Genomic DNA, 23,049 nt, shown 5'->3' with positions numbered 1-23,049 from the left:
GCTGTGTTGGATTCTCTCCTTTTTCTTTCAGCCATTCTATGCTGGAGCTATATTTTAGGCATTGCTATTTGGGTATTGGGACACGAGTGCCGCTGTGGGTTGAACCACAGAGCCTAGGACTTGCTGATCAGAAGGTTGGCGGTTCGAATTCCCGTGACGGGGTAAGCTCCCATTGCTCAGTCCCTGCTCCTGCCAACCTAGCAGTTTGAAAGCACATCAAAGTGCAAGTAGATAAATAGGTACCGCTCCAGCGGGAAGGTAAATGGCGTTTCCGAGTGCTGCTCTGGTTCGCCATAAGCAGCTTAGTCATGCTGGCCACATGACTTGGAAGCTGTCTGCGGACAAACGCCAGCTCCCTCGGCCAATAAAGCGAGATGAGCGCCGCAACCCCAGAGTTGGTCATGACTGGACCTAATAGTCAGGGGTCCCTTTACCTTTACCTATTTGGGTATTATTTTACAGAGTAGCTGCATTGTTCTCTTTGAGTATTGTGAAACCTACATTCATTTATTATTTCATTCCCAGCCACCCATCCTCCTTCTGAGGAGCACAACGATAAGGTAGATCCCTCAATTTGCATTCTCCACACCCTCATAAAAATATTGTGAGATAGTTTAGGTTGAGATACAGTGGCAGGCCCAAACACTTAGGTACCTTCTTAAATGAGTGGAACTTGACATTGGGTCTCATCAATCTTCCTGGTCCGTCTCAAGGTGAACATCCTGAAACAGTATAGTGGTGAAGAGAACATTCATCCAACTGATGCGCCAAGACCGGCCAGTGTGAGGGCATAGAGAAAGGACCTCTCTTGGGCAATGGCAAACCATGTGTTCCTCAGAGGCTTGAAGAGCGTGGTTGCCATTAGCTTCCTCAACTCTTATACAGGGTCTTGTTCAGGTGAAGCAGAGGACAGACTGTGCCTAATTTGATCCATGTTGCCCAACAAGGATGACAATAGGATGTAAGGTTTCTGCTTAGAAGTGGTACCTACACTGCTAGGGGAGGCAGGCATTAGGGGTGGCAGGGAATTCTGCTCTAAGTGGACATGGGAGCAGAAATTTCTGCAGCTTGCACGTTGGTTTGAGGTCAGGAATGGAAATCAAGTAAACAGATATAATTAGTAATCTTTGTAGCTGCTGTTTTTCATCCACAAAAGATATGTAAATAATGGCATTCCCTTGCCTCATTTTTCTGATGTTTTCTTCACATTGAAATAATGTAATTAATGACATACAGTGGTACCTCGGGTTAAGAACTTAATTCATTCTGGAGGTCCGTTCTTAACCTGAAACTCTTCTTAACCTGAGGTACCACTTTAGCTAATGGGGCCTCCCACTGCTGCTGTGCCGCCAGAGCATGATTTCTGTTCTCATCCTGAAGCAAAGTTCTTAACCCGAGTTACTATTTCTGGGTTAGCGGAGTCTGTAACCTGAAGCGTCTGTAACCAGAGGTACCACTGTAATGAATTGCACTGAATTCAGTGAGAGCTGACAAGGAGACAAATCATCTAGATTTATGTGGAAGCCAAAGTGCAGCAGAACAGAAACAGCTCTGATTGCAATGAATACGTGTTGGAATGGAGATAACTGCCTTCTTACATCCCTAGAAGGCATAGACCAGGTGATGCCTGTTGCAGGTTTGCAGTTGCATTATTAATAATGCATCCCACATACATTTGCCTCGTGTCTTTTGCCTTTGTCCCTCATGCTGAATAATCTGATTATGTTTTAGACACTATTATATTAGGATGACACAATCCCAAGGGCTGGGCCAGAGCACTAAGCATACGTTCTGTGCCTGCTGAGTTCTGATTGAAATTCACAAGGCTGCTTGAGGACCACAGCCATTACCAAGAATCTTCAAACTCCTTATCGAGAAAAATACAGCTTGGGGGTTGCAGCAGTGGGCTCTGAATTTTGATTCCTTTGGAATGTAGAAGCTTGAACTTTCTACTTACACTTCGGCCTGCGAGAAATCCTGTACGGAGTCCTGCAACCTCTTTGCACATGAATAATAGAAGCTGACATAGCTTCCTGCCTCTATTATCCTTGCCTTTCTTCTGCCTCTGTGTTACACCATCCCTTTGTTCTCTCAGCCTCAATTAGATCTGACCGGGCCTCCTAGGCACCTCTGCATTACAAATAATGAATAATAAATAATAATATTAATTCCAGGTCATTAATGATTAATGCTGCTACATTAAAATGCCCAGCGGCTGTGCAACGGCCAGCCTGAGTCATCTCTGAGCGTATGCTGGCAAACGGCTCTTCTGAAATGTTGGTATTGCAAATATAAGCCAGCACTGTCGACCACTGCAATCCCACAGGATGTATTGACAGGAGAAGCAGTGGAACGAAGGAAATTAGCCTGAACAGAATTTCCAGCTCCTATTTTAAAAGCGGTTAGCTATTAGTCCTTCTTCTTGACTAATGCTTGGTGTTGCCTATGAATTACAATTAACATACTTGCAGCCCAATCAAGTGATTCAGCGCAGACACAGGAGCTTTCTATGTATGCAAGCACTCCGCTCCGTACAATGCTTTCCCTCATTCACTTCAATGGATATGCAAACTCCAAATGCACAAAGAGACAATGGATTAGGTGAATCTGTCCACACCAAATTAGGTGAATTAGTGAAGCACTTACAATTGTGGTTCAGGGAACATAAATAAGAGCAGACACTATACCAGGCTTCCTCAACCTCAGCCCTCCAGATGTTTTTGGCCTACAACTCCCATGATCCCTAGCTAGCAGGACCAGTGGTCATGGATGATGAGAATTGTAGTCTCAAAACATCTGGCGGGCCAAGGTTGAGGAAGCCTGCACTATACACTTTGTGAGAATGCGTAAATCTCCCATGGTGCTTTTCTCATCAACTGAAGGCCCTTGTTAGGATTTTCATTTCAAAAACAGAAGTACTGCCGCTTGCAGTTTTAGAGATGGAAATACGATAGTAAAATTTGCTGAAGAATCAGAAGCAACAGCTATTGATTGATGGGTTGATTTGCAAGCATGTCTACCCCTCTCTTCAACTCGAATGGAGCAGCTAAAATCAAAAGCAGCAATTTAAAACAATAATCATTTCATTAAAACAATAAAACAGCATCACAGAGCAATAGCGAGAATAGCAATGTTTTCTCTTTTGTCACCACTCTATGCAGCAGACTTTTTTCATGGTTGGCATAAGTTTTCCATACATCGGCATGTTTTAAGCCAGGGTTAATCTTGAAGCTCACTTTTCCAGGGAGAGGGTAGTCAGGTCTAGAACATGTGACAAATATCATAACAACAAAGGGCCAGAACATGAGCTCCATCCCCCCGCCAAGTCTTACTCATCGTAGACTAATTTAAGTCAATGGACTTTGGTGGTTGTGGCCAGTGCTGCCTGTGAGTAAACGAAATGGATTTCTACTAGTGCAATGGGACTTATCTCCTTCAACATCCTGTGCACCCTCAAAAACTGCTCCAGAGGGTTCTGTGACCCTCTCAAACCGCTTTGTGGGTGTGGGCTTCAGGAGAGAGAAGAGGAAGGCGAAGTGCCATTGTAGAACTGGAAGCTCACTCATACAACTTTAGATTCCACCCACTGATTTCAGTGGGTCTACTCTGAATATGACTTAGATACAACCCTTTTTTTTATACTGTGTTTTAGCCAAGTCTCATTCCTAAAGCAGAATGTAGTTAAAATCCATTATAAGGTACAATATTGTAGAGACGTGGAAGTGTTTATGATCACTGTTTGTTGACGTCCCAGTTGTTTCTTCTTCTTCTTCCATTCATACAAAGGGGTAGAGAGAGCTGCAGATAGGCTCTGGGGCTAGCTCAGAACTTGCAAACTCAGAGAAGAAGCTTTCCATTTGTGGGTCATACCATTCTCTTGATTATCTTGCTTATGATTTTTTTTTTCTCTTCCAATTTTGCCTCCATGATTCAACAAGCTTCCTTGCAAATCACAGCTGGAATTTGATGTGCCACAGGAATGTGATTAGACTTTCACTTGAAGTGAAAGTGTGGGCCAATTTAGAGTCTAATTTGTGTTCCCAAAATCTATCCATGGAGTTTTGAGGGAGGCTGAATGAGTTTTGATAAGACTAGCAGAAGTTGCCTGTGATTTATTTGGACATCTCTTGAGTGCCACTGAATTCCATGTAAGGCAAAATTGGAGTCGTAAGCCTGACAGATCCTGCCTGGGCAAAACAACTTAAGATCTAAGGGGAAGTCTGAAGAATTTCAACCGTCATGTGATCCTCGGATGAAGGGTGGTATAGAAATTTATTAAATAAGAATAAGTCTAGCAACATTTCTCAAAGAGATTTTGCACATTCTTAAAAACAAAACAAAAAAGGGGGGAATTGCCTTTGAAAGTCACAGATTAGTATTTTTTGTTAGCCTACAATCTTACCTGAGCAGTAGAGTAAGATGAACCTCTTCATTTAGGATGCAAGAACAAACTTTATTAGTAAACTCACTTAAAGTTGCCTGTATTTTCAAATCAGATATCGAGATCATATAAGTACATTTGCTACAGTGTAGCACAAGGCTTGTGACTAAACTCACATGTGCTTTGTGTTAATAATTTACTGAACACATACAAACGATGGCTGGAGTTTAAGGCAAAGATGACATGGTAAGGGAGAAAAGATCTGGACCATTTCGAGTGGGAAGAAAACTGCTGCTCCTACTGTTACAAAGTGAACAGATTTTGAAGTCAGCAATTTGGATCAATTTTGTATTGTGTGCGTGTGTTTTGTAGGAGAAACAGTAGAAATATAAAATAATGGTTGTCTTTGTGAGCAGGCGGCTCTGATGATGTCTGCAATGAAAACTGTGCAGTGCACTGCTGAGAAACCCATTTCATTCCCCCATTCTAAGTGCTATCACAGACAATAAAATTGCCTGAAATATGAAGTAATGGCTGCATGTTGCTTAATGTGACAGGGGGTATGAGAGGTTTTGGCCTTTAGTATGCTTTAATGGGGTGCTTTAGAAAGTAACTATGCAGCAAGTGACACATCTATTTATTAAACACAATTGCCCCCAAACAAATTCGTCACATTTTTCCTCTCAAGAGAATGCATTATGAGTTAGCTTAATTGTGCAGGCTTTTCTCTCATTCTGACACCTTGACAGCCCTTGTCAGCTTTTAAGAGTTGGCCACTTCAGAGTGTCATACCTCTGTTCTGGGTGTTGCCATTCCTCTTCTGTGAGCAAATATAACTCAGGACTGCTTTACACGTAGCTTAAAGGCAGAACCCAACCCATCTTCAGTCAGTCAAATCTTCTCAAATGTCCATGTATTTGGGGGCAGCATTGTAGTGCAAGGTGGAGAACGTCAGACTAGGATGGAGAACCTCTGGAGCATTTCTATTTGGCTCTTGGAACTCACAGGCCCCTGGTCTCCCCAGGCCACAGTGGCGTAGCGTGGGTTGTCAGCACCCGGGGCAAGGAAGTAATTTGCGCCCCCTAACCCGTGGATTTGCACCCCCTAACCCTAACCCCCAGATGTTGCACCCGGTGTGGCCGGCCCCCCCTGCACCCCCCACACTACGCCACTGCCAAGCCATACAATTCTCTAGTCCTATTCTACCCTGTCCCCAGGTATTTTTGTCTGCCTGGGATGTGTCCTTGCACTATGACAAAGCCTCTTGCCTCTATGGACAGAGAGCTGAATGAGTGTCTGTAGAACCCTCTGGTTAGTACTGCATGGCTGAAATCTAGCATGCGTACAAAGATCCAGAGGCAGCCCACCCATGAGGATGGAAGTGCAAGAGGAGGCGCCCAGCCCGCCGCACCACTTCTGCCGCCACCGGAACACCCTTCTCTCACTGGCAACAAAGAGACATTCTGGAGTGCAGTGTTGCTGCTTATCTTTCCCATCCCTGGGGAAGGAACGACGAGCGGCAGTGCCTTGCAGAACACCCTGGTTCTTGCTGAGTTTGGTGAGAGGGGGATGCTCTGGTGCCAGTGGAAGTGAGGGGCTGGACGACAGGAGGGCATGGGATGGCGCATTCCCATTTCACTACAGGTTCCATAAGGGAATGTGGTTTGAAAAGTTTTCCTACCTCTGTTCTGGTGAAAGACTCCACCCTCTGATTTGTACCACATTAGTGCAATGCAGAGCTTTACTTCCAGAGATAATAGCAGCATGCTGGGAAGGCGGGATTTTCACAAGGATTATACTCCCAACATGCTATGGTTCCATGAAAACTCCCTCTATTTCTTGCTATTATTGCTAAAGGTGTGTTTAGCACTAGGGTAGCCAACATAGTGTTCTCCAGATATTGTAGGACTTTAACCCCCATCAGTCCTAAAGAGCATGGGATGAGTTGTAGTCCAACATCATCTGAAGGATGCTACATTGGCTACCTCTAGTTTAATGTTATGTCTAGTCCAGCCCTTGGCCAAAAGATGAAAACTTCGAAGTAGCTTGAGGAAATATGAGGGTTTGTTTATAATGATACTTTTTTCTGGCTCAATTCAATTGGCTCTCCTTCCCAGGTTTTGTTTCATTTTTTAAATAATAATAATAATAATAAACAACTTTATTATGATGATGGTCATTCTTCATACAGTATGGTTACTGACATAAGCACATACAAATGCAGTAAGACTAAAGAATGTAACCAATAAAAACAAAAACCAGAAATCAAAATGAGAATACAGAGGGGAGGGGAAAACCAGGAGAGAACTGAGAACGCAATGTCGCATACAGTGATCACATATAAAAAGAAAAAGGAGAGTCAAATTAGTTCTCAATAAAGCCTCTCCATATATTTATCTGTAGAGCAGGGGCTTTAGTGGGCTCTGCAGATGAGTTTTTCCCAGTCAGATTTCTGCATTTCATTTGTAAAGTGGGAATCAGCACTTTATTTATTTAAAGCCTCCCTTTCCTTCAAGGATCTCCAGATAGCATGCACTGCCTTCCCCACCTCATTTTGCCCTCTCACCATCCTGTGAGCCAGATTGCTTTCAGAGTTCTGATGGGCCCAGCAGCACCCAGCCAGCCAGCTTCATGGTTGGGCATTCTCACCACCATACCACAACGGGTTCTGTCCCTGTTGTTTGTTTTGCATACAACAAGAGGGGGGAAAGTTTCAAGGACTTCAGTTCATGCCTTTGCCCCTCACTAATGAAAACAGACTTGCCTGGTAGTTCTCGCTGGGTACCACGCCACTAAGCGTGCTTTGATTTTGCCAGCTGAGCAGGCTTAGGGGGGAACTCACAGCGGAAAGAGATGTCCTTTTAACTCTTTACACTGCAAAAAGCGCTCACCCTTGGGAAGGGGCGGCTCTTTGTTACTGCCCTCCCCCTGCGAGCAAGTATTGAAGCAATGTGTCACTGTGCTGCGGCCCCTGCCATTTTTGAAGACATAAAACCAAGCCCCTGATGGCTTGTGATAATTAAACTCCCATAACACTTTTCTTAAGAGCAGGAGTGTCAGCCCTCACACTCTTGCCAAATTCCAAGTCAGGTAATTAAACACCCTCTCTATTAATTTCCCCCCTGTGGTGCCAACTGATTGCACTGTCCTCTTTTTTTCTGCTTCCCTTTTCTAAACTGTGCAGTGTGTCAAATTGGGATGCAGTATAAAAGCAATTACCCTTTTTCTCCCCTTGTAATGGCTACCTTTCATTGGGAAACACATACCTGGCATCTCCTTTATACGGAGCACCTGAGAGGGTGTAAAATGTATTGTTTAAGCCCTAGTATTAAGTACTCTGAGATTTATTTATTTATTCAAAGTTCATGATATCGCTGCTTTCTTGGTTTAACAATATTAAAGCCCTGACCATTTGGTGAAATGCCACTCCCACTGAACAAAACTTTGGGCAGTATTTTGCCTTTCCAGGATGCTGTAGAATGTAGATAATTCATCTTTGGTTGCTGAAATTTCCAGATAAACATTGTGAATATCTGAAAACAGACTTACACTTACCCATTTCAGAGAACAAACACCAGGGGATTCTGTCAAGGTGGCTGCCCGTATTTGCTGTTGTAGCTATGCTTTTGGACCTTCCCCAAATTCAGCTGACTAAATGCTGATATTCACCAAAATTTGGAAATTAGGATTTAACTCCAACATATACTGCAGTGCAATTTTCTAGGCTCAACATATCTCCAGTTTGCATCCATTTCATATGTCTTTGCTCACAGGACACTTCCACCCAAATACACAGAGACACAGACATCTTATTAAGCATTCCCCCCCCCCCAAAAAAATATGCATTTTTCCTACACGTTTACCCCAGGATACACATTTTATACGCATTTTCACATTTTAAATACACATTGAAACATGGATTATTGTATGTATTTTGGTATATTTCTGAGTCAAGAAATGTATTACTAAATTCAGAAAAGTGGAAAAACTGAAGGACACCTGTGTTCCAATCCACATATTAGTCTGAGAAGTACAAATCAGGCTGGTTCACTTCAAATATGTCAACAGAATATTCCTACTTGCAAGTAAGTCCCGGGGAGCTCAATGGACCTTACTCTCTAGTAGTGTATTTACACTACGACCTATAGAAGCAAATTATAAGATTTTTAGTAATGCTTCAGTAAATATTTCAGCTCATACCCCACCCCCAAATAGGATCTTTTGCATGACATAATTGTTCACCAGATAACATGCAGTTCAGCCATCATCTTTATCTCCCATTCACACAGAATCTCAGCCCCTAACAGTTAAATGAGTTCATTGATGCAACATAGTTGTGTTGTATCAATGAAGTCAATTAACTGTTAGGGGCTGATATTCTTTGCAAATGGGAGATAAAGATTAGAGGAGATGGCAATTTGCTTTCCATGTGAGAAGATAGAATTTAAAGAATCCCAACTATGGCTTTCTTTACAAACATCACTTTTATAGACAGTTGCTTTTAAGCATGTGTTTGTGTATATTAATTTTGCAACAGATCCTTTATATAATAGTAAATTGTGGAATAGCGTTTAGAATGGTGAAAACACTACTAGACTATGAGACTCTCTGAGAGAATATGTTCAAACTGGTGTGTTTTTTTATGGAAAAAAATGAACAAATTCCTATGCCCCACAAATAACCCAGAGATGCATTTTAAATAAAAGCACACATTCTACTCATGTAAAAACACGCTGATTCCTGAACCGTCCGTGGGCCAGATTTAGAAGGCGATTGGGCCGGATCCAGCCCCCGGGCTTTAGTTTGCCTACCCATGACTTAGGGCTTATGGTGGCCTGCAGTTAGGATACTATGTAGAGACTTCTGTTGACCCCATCTGAAAAGGAGTGGCACAGTACTGGAAAAGGTACTGAAGATAGCAAACAAAATGATCCTAGGCTGGGGGGGGGGGAGAGAGAGAGAGAGGGAGGGAGGGAGGTGGGAAGTACAGTTACACTAGTGGCCAAAACTGTGGAAACCTTTTGGGGAAAGTGTATTTCCAAGGTCTGATCGCTCATAGCACCTGATTGGCTCTCGAAATACATTCGAATGAAGGAAAGTTACTGCATATCAACCTAAGCAAGTTGTGCTTCCTTTTCCTGGTTATTTGGCTATACCTTTTGATAGAATACTGATAATTGAACAAACTTTGTTGGGTCACATTTTTCATTAAATCATCTTTCCATTGAGATATAATTTTATGGTATTACTCCAAAAAAAAGTGGTGTTATGAGCCACTGGTGTAAGTTTCTCCACTGAAGCATCTCTAGTCATATTTCTCCCAACAGTTTATGCCTCGGCACCATGAACTTGACTGCAGGGTTATGCATACATGTTGTAGGCAATAATAACTAGTAAGCAGCAAAAAGGTTGTGCTCCGAATTGCAAATTGTGGGGGTGGGTGTCATCTCCTTTGGAGGAACTCTATGAATTCTTCAGTAAACTGGATTAGATTATTTTCCTAGTCTGATGTCCTTTGGGATCTCCTCACGAAGAAATCTAGAGAGATGGGGCCCTGGGATTAAATCAGAGAAGGTTTCCTATATTAACCAAAGTGTCTCTCCTTACAACTGTAGTTTCCCAGTTCCTGTGTAGACATTACCAAAGTCTACTTTTTAAAAACTTGTAAACTATTTAATGGCAATGGAGGGGGGGGGAGTGCCCCTTGCAAGCATTTCTGGAAACCTTAAGGGAGAAATGAGTCACCCGCTACCTTGCAGAGACAATGTTCCCTGAATGGGGTATTAGGTTCATTTTGCTGACTGTAGCTGCTGCTCCACTGCCTTCTAGCTTCTCAAGGACACAGAATAGCTCTCAAGCACTTTATTTTTAAAAGGGAGGGGGAATAGAGTTTGTTCAAAGTGGCCGATCTTGTGTTTCTTACATTTCCTGGCTGAATCTTCTGCAGTCTTTTTGTCTTGGTATAAGGTGCCTGTTGTTGTAATAGAGATTCCAGTGTGTTCTCTGGCTTTCACCAATAGCAGGCAACAATGGTTCTTTACAAAGGGAATGTAAACTGGTAAACATAGTTGGGACCTACCTAAGTGTCAGTGTTTTAACAGCAATAACAAATGCTATTGTCCCTCACACTTCCCTGGGAGGCAGATATGTCCACTTCCACATATTTTATTTTTTAATAAACCTATTTATAGACCACCCTCCTACAAAATACCAAGGCATTATACAACTAATTTTACAAGTACAATAAATCATTAAATACAATGAAAACAATACAAAGCAGTCACAGAAATGACTGGCTCATCTCAAAATAGTTTCAACAACTGAACAGGCCTGGTAGCCTTTTTAAAAAAGTCTTCAAGAGATGTTGGGAAATTAGCAGCAAGGATGCCTGCCAAATCTCTCCTCCAGAACATGAGACTGGCAACACTAAATGCCCGACGTCTAGTAGACGCAAGTTAGGCTCCTGAAACAAGTGGGGAAACTTAACAGCACTCCTGTGGATCATCTCAGCAATTGAGGCGGGATTATAAGGCCTCAGGTGATCCTCAAGGTATCCTGAACCCAAGTTGATCAGAACTTTGCATATTAATAGAAGAACCTTCAACCTGACCCAACAGAAATGCAGATGTTTTTGCACAGCTGTCACATGCTGTCAGCCACTTGCCCCATCAGCACTGCAACGGCTGCGTTCTGCACTAACTGAAGCTTTTGGATCAGGCCCAAGGGCAGCCCCACAAAGAGTATGTTTGCAGTAATCCAGACTTTGCACAACTCTGTTTTGGTAGCAGCAAGGCTGCTTCAAAATAGTTTTGGTAAGACTAGCAACCTTTTTAGGGAAGTCTGCACATTATCACCTGGTTGAGTTTACTTAGGACAAAAGCTGGAGCAAATTTGGTGGGTTTTTCTCAGGCAAAGTACCTGAGCAATTGTGAAACAAACTCTTTATTATTATTATTCTTAGATATGAAACATTCGTTTGGGATGTGTGTATGTGTCTTTCTCTCATCCTTACTTGAAACCTGTCTGCCATAGCTAATTAATCAATGAATATTCTTCTGGTTAAAATAGAAGGGAAAGTATGTTAGAAGAATGATAACCACAAGTTAGTCCTAGGGATCAGCTAGCATTTAGCTAGCAAGCGTGGTGGGATACTTTTAAAAGATCAAGATGACTTCTGAGGCACATGGACCTCTCTGTGAAGCAGAATGGACTTAACATCCACACGCTAACACATTTGTCCTTCCTCGCAAACCATCTGCTTTGGCATGAAAATTACACAGATCTGCACTTTGGAAATAGTCTTCATTTTTGATGTGAAGCAAAGGCCAGCTCTTGAGAAAAGAAGACAGCCAATCTTCTCTGCCCAAGGGGGGTGGGGTGGGTCACACTTGTCTAAGAAACCGTCCTTTTGAAGATTCAAATGTCTTCGTTTTTTTAAGTGAGGGTCACCTTAAAGAGCAACTATAAAGCAACATCAGCAGCCCTAAATCCTTAAACCTAAGCTGCTTACATGTCTATATCTTCAGAAATGAGACAGAGGAGACATAAAGGCTACCCCCAGGTCACATATATCAGTACTGCAATTAGCCAAGTGGATTTCCTCCACAATTCAGTGTGAGAAAGGAAGATGGATTTTTAATCACCATACATAACACAGGAGTCACATATCTCATTTTGGCAAAAATACAGCCAATTTGAAGTACACTGCCAGTAAGATGGTAGGGTGTGTGTAGAGACAAGCCAACATACTGTCCTGTTAACAATACTCTTTTAATCAGGCTGCTAAAACAATGGGATAAATATGGTGGAGATGATTCATTTTCCTCTCTGTAGACCTGGTTCTTGGTATTCCCAGACATTATACAATAGTCATCCATCCACATGTCGTTATGCATAATGAATGCATTTGATTTCCAAAGAGATGCTGTGCAGGTAATAAAATAAAATACTTGTCCATGTTTGGATACAAGTCTGTCTGTCCTTTTGATGTAAAAGTGCTTCTCAGCACAATCCACTGAGCTCAGGGTAAGTGCACTTAGGATTGCAGTCTATGTCTGACAGAATCTAGTTCATAATTAAAGGGAGGAGGGGAGTTATGGAAATTGGTAGAACCAAACAATGAAAAGAATGTACAGTGGTACCTTAGTACTCGAATGGCTTGGCTCCCAAACAAATTGGCTCCTGAATGCTACAAACCCAGAATTAAGTGTTCCAGTTTGCGAACGTTTTTCAGAAGCAAAATGTCTGACTCAGCTTCCGCGGCTTCCAATTGAGTACAAGAAGCTCCAGCAGCCAATCAGAAGCCACACCTTGGTTTTTGAATGCTTTGGGGAGTCAAACGGACTCCCGGAATGGATTAAGTTCAAGAACCAAGGTACCACTGTACTTCTTTGTGTAATAGACAACTTAACAATTTTATTACACAGAATGCTTTTAAAAAGGTTCAGCAAATTCACGGATGGTGTCATAACAGCTGAGAAGGAACCTCTATGTCTAGAGCCAGTATATCTCTGATTACCAGATAGTGTAGAATGGCTATCGCCACCAAGGTCTATATGATGAGGCCTCGGAACTGGCTTCTGTTGGAAATAGAGAGGTAGATAATACAGATATTTTCCTAGATGCTAAGAACTTCAGATCCTGGATCAGGGGTAAGAAAAGACCACCAGCCTCAAAAGGGCCTGATACAGTCAGCAATCGTCAGCATATACTGTAGGAGGCTGACCACTGGATAACTGTTCTGATTTAAGCCTGAAGGCAGCTATATTAGTCATTTTGGTGGGTTAAATATTGCTTGTGCCAGAAGGTAATCATCTATGTGTCTTGACTGTGCTTGGAAAAAGCTCTCACGTATTTGCTATTGGACAAGATTTGAAATGGGAGGCCAATGCGATACAGAAATGGAATTGAAATGTCAAGTGAAATTTGAAGTAAAGAGAGAAAAATGACTCCCAACTTGTCTTTAATTTTCTTGGTTGAGGAAAGCTCTTCAAGGTGTTACTGCAAATTTATCTTTATAATTAGAAAGCTTGTTCCGTTTCCTGGAGAAGCCAGTGAGTGCTTTACCACTGACTTCAGCGAAGGCAGACTGGAGCCCCTTAAAATCATTAAAAATAATTACCCTCCAACTCCAAGGCAATTGCCACATGTAGCAATTTATACAGATAAACAAATGGCCTCAAGTTTTATGATCTTTTGATTATGAATTTAAATAAATCTGAAAGCTAGGATGCTAATTCCAGTTTTACGGTGTTTCCTTTGGCCCTCCCATCACTAATATTTATGAGGTGCTCTTGGGATTTTTTGCTGAAGCTAACAGAAATATCCTAAAGCTCTGCAATTTGGCCAGACTGCAGTTATACACATTGCTCCTTTTCCAGCTATCATGGTGAAATATTCAGCATGCTCTCCTCAGCTATTTTGTTCACATGAAATTTGGTTGGATTTTTCAATAGGAATTGGGTTGGGTGTAAAGCAGAGCTCAGTCCCATGTGTTGTGATGTAATTTGGCAACCTGGTGCCCTCCATATGTTGTTGAAGTCTAACTCACATCAACCCCAAACAGCATAGCTGATGATGAGAGGTGATAATCAGGTAAGGAACAGTTGAGGTATATGAAAGCCAATCTCAAATCATTTGAAACCCTTGTACATAAGCCCATTAATTAAAAGCAGGTGGCGACAAGCAAACAGATTCAATGTCTACTCAAAGGCAGATGAATGTAGCGCAACATAGCGGTAATCATTTCAGTTTTTTGAAGAATTACATGCATGCATCTGGCAGCAAGAACAGGGAAAGAACCAAAAAACACAATAGCCATGTTTACACAGGGTTCCCCATTCAACAGCAGACAGATTTGTGGAGATCTGCTTCCCCGCACTTACTGGATAAGGACAAGAGAATGGCAAAATGCTTAAAATATAGTAGAGTCCTTTTGATAGTCATAGTTTGGGAATACTTTCAATTATTCATTGAGTCAAATGTTGTGTCAAGGCTGTAATCCGATGCAGACTCACAAGAATGTAAGTTCCTGCTGAACTTGGTGTGATTTACATCTGGGTAAACATATTATATAGGATTGCATTGCACTATTTTTAATTTTTTAGCACTACTATGATTCTCAAAACCATTTACTAATAGTAAACACAGTATGATTTGAATATTATTTTGGAAAGGGCAAATTAGAAAGTTTGCCTTTAAATGTAATTTGAATTTCTTCCCCATCCTAATTGTGATATAGTTATTGGCTAAAAGGGAAGCACAAACATATTGAAACATGTTTTAGTTTATAGTGCATTCAGAAATATACACATGATAAAGTACAAATTTAAATATGCAATTAAGTACGTGTTGTTCTGTGGATTTTTTTAATAAAAAAATAATCTTGCAATTTTGTGCAAAAAACAGGAGAGAATAATTCACTTATGAATGAACATATGTGAAATTGATAAAGAACAGAAGCAGACCAATTTAGTAATGCTTTTGATTCTCTTCTAGGTTAGTATATGTATAATTAGTATCCAATGCAAAATGAATATGCTAAATTAATTTTGTACCGCATTCAGTTGTACTCTCATCAGTTCTATTGAGGTTCTTGTATCATAGCCATTATTACAGTATTTGAGCATGGCATTAAATAAGATTTCAATATGCAATTTGAACTGATTAGCTTTAAAAAATTGAGTTATGTTAATCAGCCCAAACTAATATGCAGTATACGAACCCATGCTTCTTGCTAATTGCAACAGGAATACATTGCTGCAATGCAAGAATAGCAGAGAAATCGCTCATTGTGAGCTGTGGGTTTAAAATAACCCATTAGTTGGATTACCCCATTCCAGATTTGATTGCAATTTTAGCATAGCAATAGTAGACAAAGGAATCAATTAGCAGAAGATGTAAATTTATCTAAATCAAAATTGGACTGCACAGAGTTGGTCTATATCACTGCTTTGGGCAAGTATGCATGGTCTAAAAATTTTCATTACAGCTGGCCTCTCGCACCCCTATTTCCACATGCCTCTTTTCTTCCTTTATGCTCATCCTACCTCATAGGGCACCTCCAAATTATCACTTTATTGATCATTCATCCCAATTTGTTTGCAGGGAGGTTAGAGTACATTGTGTCAAAACTAGTGTTATCCCACCATTTCCAGGGTGTTTTCCTGCCATTTTCTTTAACACAGGGAGTTTTGGGGAAGCAGGTTTTCTTGCACAAAGACCTCCGAATTAACGAGAATACCACAAACAGAATTTGCCAGAATGTGACTGAATTCCAGTCAAAATAGCAACAATCTGGAAGCATCCTTACTCTGCATCCTTTTCCCCATCCACTTTGCCTCTGGAAGGAGGAAGGAGAGTGATACCCCTTGGCCACCATTGCACCAAGCCTTTTCTTCTGTCTTATTTCTGTCCCACTTACTGCCTAGAGCTCCAGTCACCAAAACTTGTGAAGTTTCTATTTCATCCAGCTGACCAGATTCCATATCCAGATTCATCCAGATACCACATAAAAAATTCTCTTTTGCTCTTCTTGCTGACACTTTTACTCTGATACATTAGAAGGTCACTCCAGATGCTAAGTGAACATGTGGATTGGATTGAGGCATGAGATTGCATCAACTGTCCATAGTGGTAGAATTCCTGCTCCATGATTGCAGTCATGGGTTTTTTGTCTATCACATGACGGTGTATGTTTTGACGCCATAAAGTGGGAAATGACGGAGACAGGATGTTTGTGTTACTGGGTTCTGTGAAGTGGGACTATTGTCCTTTGTTTTTTCTCTTTGCTGTCTGATGGTAGAGAGAGAGGGAGTCATGTTGCAGTGCTCCGTGTGTGTTTATATGTAAATAAAGTAGATTAGCCAAAATGCTGAGTTGCTGAGGTCTGTTATGCAAGCTGCGAAGACTCTGTGGATCCCTAAGTGTGCCGATGTCTGTTGGCATCAGTCGCTGTGATGTTCAGGGAGAAGAAAGCTTTTGAAGCTCCTGAATGATCGACCAGGAGGCAGGGAACATACCAGTCAGGCATGTGTCTCTGCCAGGGTCCTACTTGAGCGTAGGACAAGCTCCTGACACATAGCCCCAATCTCCATCCATTTGGATGATGGTGTGCCTAGAGTCTTGAGCCTGTGTAAGTGTATTCACATAGGCTTTGCCTGAGCAAACTGAGGAGCCTGCAAATGGAAGCATCATGAGTTTAACTGATACAATGACTTGCACTTGAATGGTTTAGGCACTTTGTCAAGGTGGAAGTCAGGGGTGGATTCTGCTAGCACAATCATGCCTTTTCAAATGTTCAGTATATGAACATCTGTCTCTTTTAGCTGCATATAACAGATGGATCTAACAAGAGAAGTAAGCTTTGAGGAAAACCTTCTAGGTGTATATTTTAAATTTTAACACTATGGTGTCGGGGGGGCAATCTTATTAACAAATAGCTACAGACATTGGAAGCACACGTTTGCTATGTTTGAGGAACTTGCATATTCATTTAAAACGTTTATACCTCATTTTCGCTTAATGGAACTACAATTAAAAATAATAATAAAGCAGCAAGCCTGACGTTTACTGTATTTTTCCATGTATAAGACGAGGTTTTTTGCTTTAAAAAATTAGTAAAAAATTGGGGGTCGTCTTGTACATGGAACTGTCAGGAGTTCAGCCTACACTTGAGTAGGGCCCTGGTAGAGACATATGCCCAACTGGCATGTTCTCTCCCTCCTGGTCGATCGTTCAGGAACTTCATAAGCTTTCTTCAGCCCGAACATCACAGCGACTGACGCCAACCGACATAGGCACACTTAGGGTTCCACAGAGTCTTCCTTGGCATCATGCTTGGGAGCCTGCTTCCCCGCAGCAGCAGCTGCCCCTGAGGGGGAGCATGTGGTGCCCCAGTCGCTGCCTTTGCTTCTGCACCATGGTGTGGTGCACTGCATGCACCTCATGCTGGAAGCTTTGAGGGCGATCGCCCCCAAAAAGATCAACAACTTTCTGCCACCAATCATCCAGATTTTCACGTCTATTTTAGGGTTTCATTTTCTTAATTTTGGGTTTTAAAAAAATAGGAGTCATCTTATACATGGGGGCGTCTTATAGTTGGAAAAATACGGCAGTTCAGGTTGGCCCAAAGTAGCTTAATTGTTATTGCTGCCCTCATTAGAATAAGCTGCTACTGCTCATTCTTGCCAGAAGCCTTATGACCAGGGGTCAGCAACCTTTTTCAGCCATGAGCCGGTTCACCGTCCCTCAGACCATGTGGTGGGCCGGACTATTTTTTTTTGGGGGGGGGATGAACAAATTCCTATGCCCCACAAATAGCTCAAAGATGCATTTTAAATAAAAGCACACATCCTACTCATGTAAAAACACCAGGCAGGCCCCACAAATAACCCAGAGATGCATTTTAAATAAAAGGACACATTCTACTCATGTAAAAACACGCTGATTCCCGGACTGTCCACGGGCCAGATTGAGAAGGTGATTGGGCCGCATCCGGCCCCCGGGCCTTAAGCTGCCTACCCCTGCTTATGACCAATGTCAGCCAATGACTTCCCTCAGCTCTATAAGGTCTTTTTGCCTGTCACTGTATAACTCCTTCCTTCCTTTTCAAAGCTACCCAAATGCTATGCTTGGTTGTTGTTGTTTTAGCTTATAGTGATGGGGGAGAGGGATAGAGACAGAGGCCCTCACTCCCCACCCCATTGGTGGCAATACTTGTTTTCTTTGCTGCCAGACTTGGGCAGGGTGCAATGAGTCATCCTGGATTAATGTTAATAAAACTTCAGGACATCCAGATTCTGTCATGAGCTCAATCTCTAAATTTGGCTGTTCCTGAGCAGGAATGGGTTTACTTCATTATGCTATGTCTAGACCTGACTGTTTCATCACTGGTGTGCCACTGGGGTTTGAAAAAAGATGCCTCCAGCTCCAGGTGGTGCCACAAAAATCAGGTGTGTGCCATTGGTGATAAAAGAGTGTCAATATAATGGATTTTTGAAAGGGGGTGAAAATTCTTTCCCTATTGTGTGTTCAGATGTGTATGTTATTTAAGGCAGCAGTCTGTAGCTGCTTAAAGGGCTATTATGTTAAAATAAATCTCAGGGAGATAAAGTCATAAGAAGAAAGTAAAATGTGAAAGGTTAAAGCCAGGTGGGGGAGGCATGCAAGCAGTCTTGGAATAGTTTCAGCAGACTCATTTTACTTTTCTTTCTGCCTCCAAAACAAATCTGCTGTTTATAACCTCTTCATGAGGAATGCACTCATGTATTCAAGAAGCCTACAAAACTCTTGTCATTTTAGGATTTAGGATCAATTATTTTTTTAATATTGTGCATGGTCACAACACAGCATACCCTGGAATTATCTCCTACAAAATCTGCTCGATGTCCCCTGGAAACACAAGAAGTTGCCTTCTATTAAGCTAGATCATTTGTCTGTCTAGCTTGCTCTTGTACCTCTTATACCAGGAGTAGCTACCACAATGCCCTTCAATTCCCATCAGTCCCACCTAGCATGCGCAATGGTCAGGAATAATGAAAGATGTAATCCATCCACATCTGGAGAGAACTACATTGGTCTACACTGACCGGCAACAGATTCCTAGTGTTTTAGGCACTACCCAGGAGATGCCACACACCAAACCTGGGACTTTTTGCATGCAAAGCAAATGCCCTTCCCCATATGCTTCCTTCAAATACCTTCTCAGATTCCACCTTTTCTACCTACTCCCCCAAGTTCCCATGCTCTAATGCAGAAGTGGCTAACCTCCAGCCATGGGGCCCAAAGACTCCACTAATTTTGGCAGCTGTGGAGCAAAGAAATTAGCACCAGGGTAGATGGACATGGTTAAATCTCTCCACCCAGCCCAGGCCCTGTTGAGAATACAGTTGTCCCTTTCCTACTTTCCTATCCCTGATAGGGATGCAAATTGCCTCCTATCTGCACAGATCAGCTAAGGAGGAGGATGACTTGTATGTCCTATATCTGTGTTAGCGTGTGTGAATGCAAGAGTGTGTGGTGGTTATACCCACCACTGGTATATGGAGTGTTGCCCAAGGGTGAATACACCATTTGGGCCAAAAAAAATTAAAAAAAATAAGTTACAGTAGAACAGAAGTGACTGTAACCAGACCTAAGTACTAGGCCAGCCCAAGACATTTTACTGTCTAGATCAGCCTTTCTCAACCTGTGGGTCCCCAGATGTTGTTGAACTACAACTCCCATCACCCCTAGCTAGCAAGGCCAGAGCTCAGGGATGATGGGAGTTGTAGTCCAACAACTTCTGGGGACCCACAGGTTGAGAACCACTGGTCTAGTGGGAAAGAAAAGACAGTGTCCCCTCCAGTGGTGCCAACTTCTCAAGATGATTGAGAGGGGCCAACACAATATCCTGATATCACACAACAACACGAGGAGCCGGGGGTGGAGCCAAATGCCATCTAAATTTTGAGGGGCCTGACTGGCACTGGTGGTCTCTTCCTACTCCATGTAAAAAAACCTGACCAAACTGATAGTTGAATCTTACTGGTAGTATGACTATCTTATGCTATCTTAGGAGGTGCAGGCTAGGCCATGTAGCACACATTGCCCTGTCTCCAATACTGCATCACTCTTCATAATGGCATGGCTGTCATTTGAATAAAAGTTGCTGGCAATCAGAGTTGGGGGACACAAGGAAAGCACTCCTGGTGTAGGCCAGTGGCCCATTGAGTCCAGCATTCTGTTCTCACAGTGGCCAACCAGAGGCTTATGGGAAGCCTGAAAGCAGGGTTTGATCACAATAACACTCTTCCCATTTGATATTCCCAGAAACTGGCATCTAGAGGCATGCCTGTTCTAACTTCCCATGGGAATCTGGTTGGCCTCTGCGAAAACAGCATGTTGGACAGCAAGCCTTTGACTTGATCCAACAGGACCCTGATGTTCTCATTCTACATATAACTGAAATAATAGCCCATCTTCCCCCATTTACCACCTGCCTTGCTTTCCTCCCTTTCCTCCACAGCTTCCCCTATTTCATATTCTAGATACGTAAGCCCCTTAAGGCAGGAACTTTTCTTCCTCTGTCATGAAGGAATCTAAAATGCATTGTGAGTCCCTGTCTAGTCTCCAGGAATGAAGCTAATGTGTTTCTCAGTATCTTTTTTTTTTATTAATGTATGGGTTTTCCACATTTTAATGCCATTTTATGCTTTGTTACATGTCCTTAAACAGCTCTTCCATTTGCAAGCTAGTAAAAAAGAAGGTAAGAATGTGAAAGTAGCACTTAATCCCAAACTTAAACAGACTGTTTTCTGTGGATGTAGTCTTAGACAGACCTAGTCACCGATTTGTAAGTGTAGTTTGGCAGCAGAATATATATCTGTGTATATGTGCAAATTTGTAAGAATTCTGCTTACCTTTAACCGTAACACTGTGTTGCTTATGGCACCACCCCGCTGCTCCTGGAGACCCAACAGCTGGGTACTACAGCCAGTGGAAGACACAGCAGTCTCTTTCACCAACTAGAGAATTTTGAATTTGGTTTGCCTGCAAACTGATCAACAGCAGATGGATCCAGAGATTGGCACACTCAGGGAGTGGAGCTACAGAGCTGACTGAGTCCCTTGGGGACTTCATTCAGGTCCACTCCCACTTGTCACCTCAGTCATCAGATCTTCCACCAAACCCTCCCTGGAGTTCGGCTACCCATCACTGGCGGTAGTGTGCATTTTGACCTTGTCCACAGAATGGACACTCACTGTTTTCCTGGTGGGCATTGGTTGAGAACCATCTCTCTCCACCTCCTTCCCGGCAGCTGGACCCACATAGTCGCCAGCTGATGGGGAGCTCCCCCCCCCCACCTGGTGCAGCCATGGGGGCATGACTGCCTGGCCAGAGAGCCAGGTTTTTAAAATAGTTTCACCAGTTTAAGTTTGTGGTGTGGATGTTCCTGATGTCCCGATCTGCATAGACAGGAGAAGGATATCTTTAATACCAACCGAGGGAGTTGCAACTGCTACCTTCAATCTTCAAAGAAGATAAGAACTGGGTCTTATGAAATGGAGCCTCAGTAACCTAGCATTCTGCATTATAGTGCAGCTATCAAATATTCCAAAGTCTTGTCCAAAATGCCTAAGTTTCATTGTTTCTAGCTTGCAACAGACAGCAATGTTTTTCGCAAGCTCCACCTGGGGAATACTTACAGCAGAGGTCATGATTATTTTAACTTCCAAATCATTTATTTGTACCCATCAAGGGTTCCCTGAAAAGCCACGCAGAGTTACTGAAGTGACAAGTAATACCCATTAACCCACGAGTGTAATATTTCACTCTGCTCTTTCTCGGCATCTTTTTAAGGTTTATGACAGCATCTGAAGAGACAGATGGCATGGTGCTAGTATCACTCAGAATGAGAAAGGGAGTACACCAAACTACTAAAGGGTGAATAAATTAGGTTCATGCAAATGTGCTTCACAAAGGCTGCAGTTTAAGGGAAAGGAAAGGAAATGGAGAGGAGAGGAGAGGTGAGGAGGACTCCTGAACAGCGGTGTGCTTGCTAGGGAAGAGCTGTAGACCAGCGTGCAGAAAGCTCCAGGTATCTCCAGCTAGGTCTGGGAGACCCTCTGCAGAGTCACTGTCTGGTCAGACAAGACTCCGTTTAACAGATCACTGGTGTGACAACTTGGTACAACACAGGTTCCTATGTGCCATTATAAATCTATGTGTCATTATAAATAATAGACTTAAATCAGACTTATGAAGAATTGTGTAGATGTGAGTTTGTGGAAGCACAGAGCACAGGAAGTGACAATGTTAGGCAAATTAGGACTATAGTGGATGGTCAGGAGTGAAAGGTAGAACTCAGAGCGAGTTGCTGAGGATCTTTCTCTAAACTACAGAAGAAACAAAAGGGTTGTATTGGTTTGTTTTCCAGCCCCTAAATTCAACTACCAAATCAGGCCTTTGCTAAGGCCTTTGATGGATATTAACTCCTAGACTAGCTTTTAAGATGTAGTCAACTATGTGAATGGCTGCCATTTTTATTTGTTTGCTGGCTCATGTTTTCTAATATTATTGTGCAGAATGATGTTGTTGTAATTGTTCTCAATTTGGTTTTTTGGTGTTTTTTTACCCCACCTGGGATCACTTGTGAATAAGACCAGGTTAGAAATGTTTAAAATAAATGAATAATACAAATGATCAGATGGATGAAAGTTGCAAACTCCTTTTGGAAAACACCCTTGTTTATTTCAACATATACCTTAAAATACTAAGCCTAGTTTTTTTGAGTGCAGATGTGCCGAAGCAGTTGGAAGTAATTCTGAGGCAACACAGTGGGACAAGGACAGGGGCACCATTGCTATCCATAGTGTAAATATTTGTTTTGAAGATTGTCCTTAATAAAGTTGTGTAGCATTTGATTGTCTCATCTGTCCATTTTAACCACTATGGTAGAATGTATTTACCTTTCAAGATTGAAAATGTAATTGGTTAGATTTTTTGGGTTGTTGTTTGGATTAGGGTCAGATTGGAAAGGCTGAACTTTGATTAGCTTAATAAGCTTGTCTGTATAACAAAAGAAGACCCCAATTTTACTGCACCCCCCAAAAGACCCCCCACATACATACAAAGATCCTCTCTATATGTCTGCACTATCATAGAGGAAACCTCAAACTGTTTCCATG

General features: G+C 42.2%; 1 protein-coding gene across 1 annotated transcript in view; it reads left to right on the top strand.

Annotated features, from left to right (window-relative positions):
• The window catches only part of ZNF804A (zinc finger protein 804A), a 196,884-nt gene that overhangs the window by 159,541 nt on the left and 14,294 nt on the right, over positions 1–23,049 (top strand). The gene's annotated exons all lie outside the window — the stretch shown is intronic.

This window comes from Podarcis melisellensis, assembly GCF_964234715.1.
Source record: "Podarcis melisellensis genome assembly, chromosome: 1".
Lineage (NCBI taxonomy): Eukaryota > Metazoa > Chordata > Lepidosauria > Squamata > Lacertidae > Podarcis > Podarcis melisellensis.
Note: the sequence above shows the minus strand (reverse complement) of the source record. Positions and strands in the feature narration are given on the sequence as shown.